Source organism: Elephas maximus, chromosome 1, assembly GCF_024166365.1.
Source record: "Elephas maximus indicus isolate mEleMax1 chromosome 1, mEleMax1 primary haplotype, whole genome shotgun sequence".
Taxonomy (NCBI): Eukaryota; Metazoa; Chordata; class Mammalia; order Proboscidea; family Elephantidae; genus Elephas; species Elephas maximus.
Genome location: NC_064819.1, coordinates 147,485,217 through 147,498,567, shown reverse-complemented (window position 1 = coordinate 147,498,567; position 13,351 = coordinate 147,485,217).

Below are 13,351 nucleotides of genomic sequence, written 5' to 3'. Positions count from 1 at the left end.
TCCGCCGGCAAGCCTCATGCCCAGAGGCATCCAGCTCTGCCCTGCTGTAGGAAGACCTGTGCACGGATCCTCTGAAGCAGCCCCTGCGGGAGCACACTCAGGCCTCTGCCTGCATGGGCAAGTGTTAACAGCTCTTTCTTCTGGGTCTGGGAGGTTCTCAGTGCAGGGATCTCAGGTCCTTGGCTAAAGGACACTCTCTAATTCCAGATTCTACTTGATGGGAGTGAGGTCCCTGTGAACTCTGAGGGATTGGCCCTTATATGAGCAAATTCCTTGTCAATTTCAAGGCATGGACCTCCCATCGGGACCATGCATTGATCAATCCCCTCAGTAGACTGCAAGTCACTCAATTTGCAGAGTAAATTGACCAATCCCTTCTAAGACTGTGGCCTAACCTATCATTTTCGGGAAGTTAGAAGACCACGACCAGAAAGGCCATATAAAAGCAATTTATTGCGTCTCGCTTGGGTATAATTTGTGTGGACCTGGAATTTTGAAGACATTTAAAGAAGCAAGAGATTTTTAATGACTGCCTCACTTAAGCTGGCCTTTCATGCTATCTTAACGTTTACTTTATGAATCCAGTTTAAATATCATTTTTTTAATAGAGAAACAGAAAGAGAGTTGAAAAGTTTTGTTTTTTCTCTACCATCTGTTAATATTACACCATCTGCCCCAAGCATTGGCCATGTCTCTTTTTTGTTTTCATTGCTCTGAACTTAGCTTAAGAAAAAGGTCACTCAAAACTCTTTTGAAAATATTCGTAGCAATTCCACAAAACTCAGCACATCCTCCACTTGAGCCTTTCTAATATTATTCTGCCAAGTTTATGTCACTCTCACTTTGAAATCTGAGGTCCCTTTTTCATCTATTGAAGTCCCTGGGTAGTGCAAACAATTAAGTACTCAGTACTAACTGAAAGCTTGGCAGTTCAAGCCCACCCAGAAGCACCTCAGAAGAAAGGCCTGGCAATATGATTCTGAAAGGTCACAGCCAAGAAAATCCTATGGAGCACAGTTCTTTCTACTCTGCAACATATGGGGCTGCTATGAGTTGGAATCAACTAAATAGCAACTGGTTGGGTGTCATCTATTGTGCATTTCCTTTGAAAATGTCTGTTAATCAAACTGCACACTGGGTAGAGGAAATAGCAGGAAGCATGAAAGGGGATCAGCTTTTTAAAAACATAAACCTAGGTATATGTCTAACAATTCCCAGGGCTCTCCTCTTGGATATTAAAAACGGTAATATAACTTTCTCCCAAGGTTTCTTTCACTTCCATTTAACCAAGAAGTGTTTGTTATAGGTTAACGATAAACGTATATTAGAAATTTCTCTAGTTTTCCCAAAATTTTGAGAGATGAAATTGTAAACAATAACAGAATTATCAAATGTTTTTCTTTTTATTAGAATGAGGCTTTCTGTAGGTGACTAGAAAGCTGTGGTGTTCCATTACCATTATGCTGCCTCTGCCTGTGTGTGTGTGTGTGTGTGTGTGTGTGTGTGTGTGTGTGTGTGTGTGTGTTGTGAGTTTCATGAGGGAAGAAGTCTTCCATCTTCTTCATCTAACTGGGCAGAGTGTGGTATACATAATATCACTTCTATTTTCTTCCATTTCTCTAAAAATCTGTTGTATCTGAGCCAGGCCTGCCTTTCCATTGATTGACTTTAGCCTCACATGCTACTCTGACATGTTGAGTTATAACTCTAAAATCATGTTTACCTTCCAAGGCTAAAATTGCAAATTCCTTTGCTCCATTCTTCATGTCTTTATAGACATCCCGGGCTATATTTATTCTTCTTTTCTTCCTTTCTCTTACCCTTCCTTTATAAAATTTTTATTGAGTTTTTACTACATGCCAAGTGCACAAGGATACGAGAGTGAACAAGAACTTGTAGTCTTAAGAGTTTATATATGTTACTCTCAAGTGCAAATTTTGAGAGCATTTAAAGTACTTATTTACACAACAATCAGTAATTTTTTTTTTTCATAACTAGCATATGCAGGACCCAAGCCATGATATTTCCAATTACCTCGCATGCATACAAAAGCTGGACAATGAATAAGGAACACCAAAGAAGAATTGACGTCTCTGAATTACGGTGTTAGCAAAGAATATTGAATATACCATAGACTGCTAAAAGAATCAACAAATCTGTCTTGGAAGAAGTACAGCCAGAATCTTCCTTAATAGCAAGGATGGTGAGACTTTGTCTCATATACTTTGGACATGTTATCAAGAGGGACCAATCCCTGGAAAAGGACATCATGCTTGGTAAAGTAGAGGGTCAGAAAAAAAGAGGATGACCTTTAACAAGATGGATTGACACAATGGCTGCAACAACGGGCTCTTGTATAACAATGATTGTGAGGATGGTGTGGGACTGGGCAGTGTTTTGTTTTGCTGTACATAGGGTCGCTATGAGTTCAAGCCGACTGGGCAGCACCTAACAACAACAACAAAATTGACATATGGGTTTCTCAGTCTAATATCCCATAGGAGGAATCATCAGGTCTTGGGTTTGACTACTCTACCATTGACTATTGTCATTTGTTTCAACTAAGAAAATTTTTATCCAAGATGTCTGACTTTATTTTTTGAAGCACTTAATGTTGCGTTGTCCTTTTTTACCTCATGGACAAGAATCCAAACCCAAAAAAACCAAACCCACTGCCGTCGAGTTGATTCCGACTCATAGAGACCCTACAGGACAGAGTAGAACTGCCCCATAGAGTTTCCAAGGAGCAACTGGCGGATTCGAACTGCTGACCTTTTGGTTAGCAGCCGTAGCACTTAACCACTACACCACCAGGGTTTCCTGGACAAGAATCACATATAGGCAAAAGTGGTATGATTTTAATATCGATTTAAAGCTCTTAAGGTTCCCTTAGAATTTTTATTGAAACACTACCACATGAATTAGTGTGGGTAGAAAAGCCTTTTTGTCATTAGTGTGTTTCTTTAAAACTGGCATTAAATGGATATTACCCAAACCCCTCTCATGTTTTCAATGTGTGCCTCATTATTGGGTCAGTTTTCAGAAAACAAGGCTGCTTCCTTCATGTTTTCCCTACACTCCACTTGACTCTGTTTCTGTAACAGACATGCCTCCATTCTGTAGGTCCACAAAGACAAGCCCCTGTCATCAATCCCGTTATGCCTGTGTTCATCATCATTAGCCCTCCTTGTCTTCTCCCATCTGCTTCTCTTTCTGGCCTTTGCCTACATCAATTTGTCTACTTCTACTCCTGAGACTTGTGAGTTTCTGGACAAAACCTTGACTCCCCTTCAATGATTCTGGCTTGCATTTGTACTAATAGCTCTCTTCAGTGGGGTTTTCTTAGCATTTGGGTATTTGGTCACTCAATAAGTATTTATTGTTGTAGTCGTTGTTGTTGCTAGCTGCTGTCATGTCAGCTCTGACACATGGAAACCCCATGCACAATGGAACACAATGTTGCCCAGTCCTGTGCCATCCCCATAACTGGTTGCAGATCTGACCATTGTGATCCATAGGATTTTCACTGGCTGATTTTTGGAATTTTATTGCCAAGCATTTCTTCCTAGTCTTTCTTAATGTGGAGGCTCTGCTGAAATGTGTTCCACATCATAACAACATGCAAGCCTCCACTGACAGAAGTGGAGGCTGCACAATGGCCAGAAATCAAACCTGGGTCTCCCACATGGAAGATGAGAATTCCACCAGTGAACAACCAATGCCTCACTAAGTATTTATTAAACACCTAATATGTGTCAAGCATCCTGTTTTGAGAGCCATTTCTCAAGTTTTGTCTCTATTCCCCCAAAGAGAGACACGTATACAACTCTTTTGCCAGCCACTTTTATCTGTAGTTACTATGATGTCTTCCACCTGTTACTCAGTTCCACCCAGATCTTGAGCCGATACTAACAATAAGGAGATGTAGTCCTAATGGTGACTTGAATCTGTAATTAGTCTTTCTGCTGTGGGTCCAGGGCACCTGGGATGAGCCCCCACATTGTGGATTTCTCTTACGTCCTGCTGTATTGGCCCATCCACACAATTAGGTCTTTTTCTCAGTTTTCTTAACTAGCATCCCAGTCTCCCTCCCAGGGTCTTGAGCTCTGCTGTTAAGTCAGTTCACTTTTGGGGGCCTTGACTCACCCACCTCCTGCCAGAACATCTCTATCATCACTATAACAACCAACTGTTCCGTGCAGTCACTCATGTGGAGTCTTGTCCTAAGCAGAGCCGGACCATGTGCCTGGTTTTGAAAGTTGTCTATTGCTGGTCCCAACCACCAGATTGTATATTGTGTAACAGCCTCTGGAACCAGGACACACCACTTTGGACCTCCTTCATCTAGCTACAGTTTATCAAGACACTTCTACTCTCATCTGCATTCCCATCCAGTTGAGATTTTCTTCTTAAACCCCAACTTCAGCCATACTGTTTAGTCACAGCATGTCTCATGCCTGAGCCTGACAGAATTATGGACGGAATTATGGTATACCAGTACCAGGATAATCACATGTTTTTATCCAAAGCAGGATAATTTGGAAAGTATGATGGTGTCCTACTGAATCCATATACTGAGCAAATAATCTGAGAAACTGGACTATGTGAAGAAGAATGCAGTATCAGGACTGGAGGAAGATGCATTAACAGCCTGCAATATGCAGATGACACAACCTTGCTTGGTGAAAGTGAAGAGGACTTGAAGCACTTACTGATGAAGATCAAAGACTACAGCCTTCAGTATGACTTGCCCCTCAACATAAAACAAAAACCCTCAATAAACAACATCATGATAAATGAAGAAAATATTGTAGTTGTCAAGAGTTTCATTTTACTTGGATTCACAATCAGCATCCTTGGAAGCAGCAGTCAAGAAATCAAAGGACGTGTTGCATTGGGCAAATCTGCTGCAAAAGATCTCTTTAAAGTGTTAAAAAGCAAAGATGTCACTTTAAGGACTAAGGTGTGCCTGATCCAAGCCATGATATTTTTAATTGTCTCATATGCTTTTGAAAGCTGGACAATGAATAAGGAAGACCAAAGAATTTATGCCTTTGAATTATTGTGTTGGTGAAGAATATTGAATATACCATGGACTGCCAGAAGTACAGCCAGAATGCTCCTCAGAAGCGAGGGTGGCAAAACTTCATCTCACGCACTTTTGACCTTTTATCAGAAGGGACCAGATCCTGGACAAGGACATTATGGTTGATAAAGTGGAGGGTCATCGAAAAAGAGGAAGACTCTAAATGAGATGGATTGACACAGTGGCTGCAGCAATGGGCTCAAGCACCACAAAGATTGTGAGGATGGCACACAACCAGGCAGTGTTTCGTTCTGTTGTACACAGGGTCGCTATGAGTTGGAACTCAGTCAACAGCACCTAACAACAACATTAATAACTACCAGGGAGCCCTGGAGGCACAGTGGTTAAGCACTCAACTGCTAACCAATAGGTCAGTAATTTGAACTCACCAGTCACTCCGTGGGAGAAAGACGTGGCAGTCTGCTTTTGTAAAGATTCCAGCCTTGGAAATCCTATGAGGCAGTTCTTCTCTGTCCTATAGGGTTGCTATGAGTCAAAATCGACTCGATGGTAGTGGGATTTATTAATAACTACACCAGGGCAATAGGTATCAACAGGAACTATCCCAGGCAAACCAGGTGATCCTTGTCATAGCAAACATGATGATAACCAAAAAAACCCACTGCTGTCGAGTCAATTCTGACTCATAGCAACCCTAGAGAACAGAGTAGAACTCCCCCATAGAGTTTCCAAGGAGCGCCTGGAGGATTTGAACTGCTGACCTCTTGGTTAGCAGCTGTAGCACTTAACCACTATGCCACCAGGGTTTCCAAACATGATGATAGATAACCTAAATGCTGATATTATGACTCTTTCTTCTAGCACTAGAAATGGCCTAGTCGAAGCCTAATATATTAAAGGGTCCAAGTATTAACATCCAAACTGTCAAATTTTTTGTTGTGGTTAAATGTGCTTTAACATACTGATGAATTATATCAAGCAATTGTACGTAACACATCAGCTCACTTATTTGCTTAGGGTCTATTTTGTAGCTCAGGTTATGTGGCACAGATGATAGTACAAATGTCTATTGAATCTAGCAGGTTTGTAAAGTTATAGTTCTGCACAAAATAAATACACAAGGGGAGCTTTGTTAAGATTTAACCACATGAGTAAGGCTATTTCATAGCTCCAGTCTTCAAAATCTTCTAAGTCAACGCCTACATTTTACGATGCAGAAATTTGGGCTTAAAACAGGTACCTATTTTTGACCTTGAAGAGCCATGGGATTTAGAGGTGTGGTCAGAGAAAATTTTCTCCCTGCCTGGAGATAGTTCATTTTCATTTTTCTTGTGAAGTTAGGGTGCACCCACATTAATGCAGAACTACACATTAGTACCTTGGCCAAATTTTACTATAGAAAACTATCTTTGTCAACCAGTGAGCATATCAATCTTCTTTTTCTCAATAACATACCTATTTATCAACCTTAACATGAGTATTGTTTATTTTATTAATGGCCTGATATACTTTCTCACAAGAAGAGATTAGCTATTTTCATGCAGTATAGAGTTAGGTTAGGGAAAAGTCATTATGTTTTCTTCATTGCATGAGGTTACTTCTTTTCAGAAAAGGTTTGGAAACAGAATCCATACTGTATACAACAAAAAATATAACCACAGTCTAATATAATCACATCTGAGGTATACATTTCATTTGAGAAATCTTCTCTCTTTTCTCCTTGTAACAGAATTCTGCTTTGTCAAATATACTAATAATAAGTGAAGTACATTTTTGCACTCTCTGTAAGTTTTTGGGGGTGTGCTGATGTCTGCTGCCAAATTAATGAGACATAGGCCCTGCTGTAGTGAGACTTTTTTTCTCCTTTTTTAAAAATTGTGGTGAAAATATACATAACAAAAAGTATGCCAACTCAACAATTTCTACGCGTACGATTTGGTGACATTAATTACATTCTTTAAGTTGTGCAGCCATTTGTGCTGCCCTTTTCCAAATCATTCCTCCTTCATCAACACAAACTCCTTACTGAGCCTTTCAGTAAAGAAGCAGGTACATTTAATGCAAAAACAGTTGTCAGATAATATCATGGCTAGTCTTCTCTGGGAAAAAGGGAAGTAACAGCAATGAAATCTATAAGCCCACAGTCTCCTTAAATTTCCAAATTTACACACTTTAAAGACACATATCTTAGAGACATGCCATTTCAAATTCATTTACGGGGAGGAGCCAGAGTCCCCCGCCCATACTGGTCAGTTTATCATTTTAAGGAAAGGCAGATGGCAGAGTGTGTGAGAGTCTTCGTATTCTTGTGAATTTTTTGTTGTTGTTATTAGAGAGACATAAGATACTTCTTGGTGAATATATCTGGGCAGTATAACATTGCGGTAGGCATATAACATTTGCCCTGGGAAGTGACTGCCTGAGCTTGAATCCCAGATCAGCTGCTAAATACAAATGCAACATTGAATAAGTTGTTTAATATCTCTGGGCATCAGTTTTCTCATTTAAGATGATGATAAGAATTTTACTTAGCTGGGTAAGGATATTATTGAGAGGGTCAAATAAACTACAGTGCTTTGTAGGGGTGTCTGCTAAGGCCCATGGATGGTACCAACAGTTTGCTCTTCTACTAACTGAAAGGTTATTGGTCTGAATCCACTCAGGGGTGCCACAGAAGAAAAACCTGGTGATCTACTTTTGTACGATCACAGTCACTGAAAACTTTATGGAGTGCAGTTCTGCGGCGCATGTGGTCGCCATGAGTCAGAATCTTTGGGCACAATCGGTGCTTGTATTAGACATTATTAATATTAAACATACCCAACAGAGAGGGCAAAGCCTTGCCATTTTACTTGCATATCCTGTACCAACAGTACATCCTTCTATGGAGCTCAGACTTAGGCTTGGAATCCTTGTAAACCTGGACTTCAGCTTGCTGCTAGATGAAAATGATATCATGAGGAATGAACAAGTAGAAACAGTGCTCATTCAAGAGCACCACCGAAAAATTCATTAAGCATATAGCATGTACTGGAATCTGTGCTGGTTTCCATGCTGTGGGAGGCGAGCTGCATGACAGAAGTAGGGAAGGAAGGCCCCATTTGGCAGACTCTGACATGCGTAACTCCCGTTTCAGTGGGAGTTCCATGTGCATACATTTAAACTTTGGCAGTGATCTTGTACAATATCTACCTTGAATGATACTGCTGCTGATTCTCTACAGAAGTCTTGCCTGTAAGTTATCCTTTGCACCTTGCTCCTCAGTCTCACTTCCTTACACAAAGCTTATTTTAAATCAGAAGTGGGGGTGCAGGACCCTTTAAAAACCCACATACCAGGCTTTCTACCCAGGGCCTTAAACTAGTCAAGACAGACCTCGTGAGAATTGAGAAATACTCATAAGACCTTAGATGCACAGATTGGTTAAATGTGTTCATCAGCTCAAGCTCTTTTAGCACTTATTTTGTGTCTGTAACTGGGCTATGCACAAGTGATGGACACGTGTACGATCAGGTTGTTATCTTTAAGGAGAATACTGTTTAATTAGAAACCCTGGTGGTGTAGTGGTTAAGAGATACAGCTGCTAGCCATAAAGGTCGGCAGTTGGAATCTTTTGGAAGCCGTATGGGGCAGTTCTGCTCTGTCCTATAGGTTATGAGTCAGAATTGACTCAATGGCAATAGGTTTTTCTTTTTTTTATAGCTTAATAGGTGAGAAAAAAATACACACACAAATAATAATAATATAACATGATAGGTGTGGTATTAGACTACTGTTCTAAGTGATAGAAGCACAGGACAAAAAAAAAATAATTAAATGATCTGCCCAGAATGTTGTAAGTGGTTAGTGCAGGACTGAGTCTAGAAATAAAGATGCCTACCCTCCAGTCCACTGGCTTTTCCTCAACAACACCTAGTAACAATTTAATGCCTCAGATTTACATTTTACACTATCTCGTGCTATACGCACAAATCACTGTCCCATGAATTATCTAACTTTTCATAAAACAACTGTGCCCCCCTTTCTGGTTTGGTTTGCTAGGTAATGAGTGCTGTGCACAATCTTGGTGTAGCCGCTTTCGGCGTGCATCAGCTTGCTCATTGTGAGTGATAAGGAGAAGTGGTAGGGTAATCAGGAGAGTCTGTAAGAAGGAGACATTGTACACTTTAAGAATGGTCAATCGATACACCGTTTCTGCCACCGGAAGGTTTTTCAGAGTTATTTGCATGGCTGGTATAAACTCTTCCCAGCTATGTGTGAAGAAGACAAATGATGGAAATGAGCAAAATCTCAGGCAACAATCAGATAATTCAGCAATACAAGGGACTGTGAAGCAGGACAATAATGCTTTCATATTTCATCACGAGTGACAAAAGGAATTTTAAAAATTAACACAGGATTTCTGAGATGTGATAACACACTTTTGGAATGCTAATATTAGCTTAAATCAAAATAAAAAATAAGTGGAGGAAAAAAAAATCAATACCCTGTTTGCTTGTACGACTCCATGGTATTAGTATTAAAATTAAGGCTCTTTCCAATCGAGGAGTTGTCGGGGGAAAGTTAAAAAATTAGAATAGCTGTTTGAGTGCAGGGCAAGAGGAAGAAAAGGCACACTGGGATATTCCAAATATTTTAATAAAATTCAAGGTGGGAGCCTTCAGCCTTGCTTTTGGAAAGAAACCTAAAAACACCTTAAGAAAATTTCAATTCTCTTTGTTACAAAAAACAAGGTGGGGATTAAATAATGAGTTGAGTGAACTGAACGAAACAATCAAACATGTTCATTCTTTAACTTGAAGGAAGAGTCAACTTAGAGAAGAGACACACTGGAAAGCCCAAATAAGGGCAATAATTTCTGCTTTTGTCGACTCTGGCAGAGATATATTCTATCTGTGAAAACTGATTTATGCACTGATAAAAATGTTTCTCTTCTTTGGGACCACAAAGAATTGATTATTTTGTTCCTCTGCTCACACCACTAACAATTTTGACATGGTCTGTGTTACATACCAAATGGAATATAATGTACCAAATAGAATCATCACTCAAGGCAAACAAATACGGCCTTCAGATTGTGGTTTAGGAGAAGCCACAGAGCACCGTATCATTAACTATTCAGCATATTTCCTCACTTCTCTTCGTCAGGAACTGAATACTCCACTGGACTGTACTCAAAGTAAAAACTCTGTGTTTTCTCTAATAACACACCTGTTCTCTAAATAGAGCCGGCTTCTATTTTAAGGAGAGACCAAACTGAAGTCATACCCTGCTATAAACTCTTTGTGTTATAGCGCATCATTACTGCAAGCAAAAAACATAGAGTCTAAAAAGTTTTGAGTTGATACATTGACTCTTGTTGGTCAATTTAGCAATTCATATCACTCGAAATTTTGACTGGTAAAAAACATAAGTCTACAAATATTCTCCCATTCTCCTTTTGAGACCAATACTTTGTTTTCTGTCGACTCAGAGCTCTTAATTTATGGAGTCAGAAGAACTGGGTTCTAGTCTCAGCTTTGCTGCTAATTAGCTATAACACCTTGATCAGGTCACGAAGTTCACTGACTCAGTTTCCTAATCTGTAAAATTGTTCCTAAAATATTTCCTAGTTCTAGAATTCTCACTAAATTCATAAAACTATAATAGAACACATTCTCTCAGCCTTTCTGTGACCACATAAGCAATAATCAAATGATGGTAAATTAGAAATATTTTTAGGTCTTGTAAGACATGAGAACTCTATAGTTGTATAAGCAAATCATGATTTAGAATTGGATCTGGATCAAGATTATTTATCTATACGTTACAGGAGAAAATAAATTTTGACTAGATTTGAAGACTGCAATGATGCTAAAACAATAAGTCGTGGCCTGGCTTGTTGAACAGTTGAATTCCATCTGGCCCTGTGGAGGTTTTCTAGTTAAGAGTCTCTGAAGAATAACAGTTTCCTGTTATTAATATCAGCAGAACAATTGTGTGTCTTTTGTAAAATCTCATTTCCAAAGTTTCTTAGGATTTTTCTCCCAATTCCTTCTATTAAACCCAGGGCAGGAATAAACAGTGAAAGAAGTTTTGGAAGTTAGGGTCTTAAAAATGGAGCAAGCAGAAGAATCTGGTGATCATGCCAGTGCTATGTCTTCCTGAACTGGTTGTAACATATAATAGGAATAATGTGCTATGTCTTGCGAATGAGTTGACCATTTCTTGTTTCCCTTGAAAGAAATCAAGTGGTTGCTTTTTATTTTTAAATGAACCACAGCTGGATAACTTTTAGATATTAGTGGCCCTTGATAGAAAAACAGGTTCTCAACTTACACTTCTTGTAAGCAGTATAATCTGATTTGTATACATTAGCCATAGGTCATTTAATAAGGAATAATACAGCTAAAATGGTCCTGTGAAAAATAATCTATCCCCTTAGTATGTTTCTTTGCTAATATAAGGAACTGTTTAGAAAATATATGGACTTCCTCAAAGGATAATTTAGATTTTCACACTGCTCACTCATCCATCTTGCTTCTACTTTTCATAAAGAAGGAACTCAAGAATTAAATGTGAGAAAAGGGAAGGGGCCCCGGGTAAACAAAGAATTCTTGAAGAAAAAGAACAAAGTAGGAGTCCTTATACGACCTGATCTCAGAACTTACTTTACAGCTTTGGTACTCAAAACACACTGGTACTGGTATGATGACACATAGACCAATGGAACAAAATCGAGAACCCAGATGTAAATTCATCCACCTGTGGTCAGCTGATCTTTGACAAATGACCAAAGTCTATGAAATGAGAAAAAGACAGTCTTTAACAACTGGTACTCACAAAACTGGATGTCTATCCGTAAAAAATTGAAATAGGGCCCGTACCTCACACCATACACAAGTACTAACTCAAAGTGGATCAAAGACCTAAATATAAAGTCTAAAATGATAAACATTATGGAAGAAAAAATACAGACAATGCTAGGGCCCTAATTCATGGCATAAATACAATACAAACCATAATTAACAATGCACAAATATCAGAAGATAAACTAGATAACAGGGATCTTCTAAAAATTAAACACTTATGCTCATCAAAAGACTTCACCGAAAGAGTAAAAAGAGAACCTATAGTCTATAAAAAACTAGACTGGGAAAAAAAATTTGGGCTATGACATGTCCAACAAGAATACTTCAACAAAAAGACAGATAATCCAATTTAAAAAAGAGCAAAAGATATGAACAGACACTTCACCAAAGAAGACATTCAGATGGCTAACTGACACATGAGGAAATGCTTGGGTGCCGTTGTTGTTGTTTTTGTTAGGTGCCATTGAGTCGGTTTCCGACTCATAGCAACCCTACGCACAACAGAAACACTACCCAGTTCTGCGCCATCCTTACACTCGTTGTTATGCTTGAGCTCATTGTTGCAGCCACTGTGTCAATCCACCTCGTTGAGGGTCTTCCTCTTTTCCGCTGACCCTGTACTCTGCCAAGCATGATGTCCTTCTCCAGGACTCATCCCTCCTGACAACATGTCCAAAGTATGTAAGACGCAGTCTCACCATCCTTGCTTCTAAGGAGCATTCTGGTTGTACTTCTAAGACAGATTTGTTCGTTCTTTTGGCAGTCCATGGTATATTCAATATTCTTTGCCAATACCACAATTCAAAGGTGTCAATTCTTCTTCAGTCTTCCTTATTCCTTGTCCAGCTTTCACATGCATATGATGTGATTGAAAATACCATGGCTTGGGTCAGGCGCACCTTAGTCTTCAAGGTGACATCTTTGCTCTTCAACACTTTGAAGAGGTCCTTTGCAGCAGATTTACCCAATGCAACGCATCTTTTGATTTCTTTACTGCTGCTTCCATGGCTGTTGATTGTGGATCCAAGTAAAACGAAATCCTTGACAACTTCAATCTTTTCTCCGTTTATCATGATGTTGCTCATTGGTCCAGTTGTGAGGATTTTTGTTTTCTCTGTGTTGAGATGTAATCCATACTGAAGGCTGTGGTCTTTGATCTTCATTAGTAAGTGCTTCAAGTCCTCCAAGAAAGCCGTTAGAAAGCTCCAAATCAAAACTACATTGAGATACCATCTCACCCTGACATTTAAAAAATAATAATTTTTATACATTACTGGCACCAAGTTAAAAAAATAAAAAGAACAAATGTTGGAGAGGTTGCAGGGAGATTAGAACTCTTATGTGCTGCTGGTGAGAATGGAAAATGGTACAATCACTGTGGAAAACAATATAGTGCCTCCTTAAAAAGCTAGAAATAAAAACACTATATGATCCAGCAATCCCACTACTAGGA